This window comes from Castanea sativa, chromosome 8 (genome assembly GCF_040712315.1).
Source record: "Castanea sativa cultivar Marrone di Chiusa Pesio chromosome 8, ASM4071231v1".
Lineage (NCBI taxonomy): Eukaryota > Viridiplantae > Streptophyta > Magnoliopsida > Fagales > Fagaceae > Castanea > Castanea sativa.
The window spans coordinates 4,245,932-4,247,361 of NC_134020.1; the positions used below are offsets into that span (position 1 = coordinate 4,245,932).

At 42.0% G+C, this 1,430-nt stretch overlaps 1 pseudogene; it reads right to left on the bottom strand.

Annotated features, from left to right (window-relative positions):
• Positions 1-624: 624 nt before the first annotated feature.
• LOC142605763 (uncharacterized) overlaps positions 625-1,430 on the bottom strand; it is a 23,747-nt pseudogene continuing 22,941 nt past the window's right edge.

The following is a 1,430-nucleotide window of genomic DNA, read 5'->3' on the forward strand; positions in this document are numbered from 1 at the left end:
AAAGCAACAAAGAAAAGGGGAATATGTTGTGTTGTGTTTGTGTATGTCTGTTTGTTTAAAGGATCACCGAAAATGCCTCTTCCTTGGCTAATAACTCAGAGTCAACTCTAATCCTCCACCGCCATCACCACCATCACCATCATCATCATCATCATCACCAACGCCCTCACCGCCATACAGCTACTAGGAGTACTCAGTCACCTCCAGCTTGATGTTCCCCACAAGCCAAATGAGCTCCTTATGCTCCTGCGAGGTAGGCTAAATTGAAAGAAGATAGCGTTAGGATAAGGGTTGAGAGATGCAAGAAAAGTAAAGGAAGAACAAAAGAGAACTCACCGCCCGTGTATCGTCAGTAAAGGGATAAGCCGGGACATTTGTATTGCGGCTAACAAGACGCTCCCAAGCAAAGCCATCAGGGCCATAAGTATAGACTAACCAAGGCAAATGAGGAGAGTCAATAAGAGCACCAACAGCAGGGCCAACTTGACACAAGGATTTTATTTGAATGTTACCAATGTACAAGAATGCAAACAATGAATGATTTAAGAGAAATGAGAGAAAGAACAACGCATACCACAGCAGTAAGGGAAGGCAAGAGGCGAGTCCCACTAAACTCATCATAGTCTAGTTCATCCTTGACTCATTTAGTATAGGGATGCCTAACACCCACAGATCATACTCCACGGCCATTATGGAGCGAGGGGCAAGCATGAACATTAGAGGGTCCATTAGAACTTGGGGCACATTCTTACTTGTCAGCTGGTAGCACACCCTCTCCACCAGATAAATCACACTGAATCTAGTGCTCTCAAGGGGCTGGGAGATCCTTGAAGCTACAATAGCAACTGCCTCTAGGTTCGGGTCCGCAACAGGATTAATGCCAGCCTAGGATTCCATACAACCTATAACAACATGTAGGATTAGAAAGAAAATCCTAAGAAGCATGCAAGGGAAGTAATGGGAAGCAATATGTTCATAACTTACATTGTTAGGACAAACCCTATCAAAATGGGTTTGGATCGAGGTTATGCTCTTCAAATCCACTGCAACTTCCAAATCAATAAGACCGTACTCCATACCCCAGCAATGAAAAGACAACAATTTGCGAGATGATAGTTTGCAAGAGAACATTGTACAATTTGTAAGAGAACATGGTATGGTTTGCAAGGTACAGATATGATAGTTTGCAAGATGACAGTTTGCAAGGTATAGATATGGCAGTTTGCAAGATGACAGTTTGCAAGATGTTGGCATAGATGCAGTTTACAAGAGTATGATGCATAGTGTTAGCCTAAATGACATATGGATATATGTAGTCGCAAGAGTTGAAAATGGATGAAATGAAGAGAATTAAAAGAAAAAAGAAATAGTTGGTAACCATTGGAAAAAAAAAATGAAGAGGCGGGAACATACCTGATGGCTAAACTACA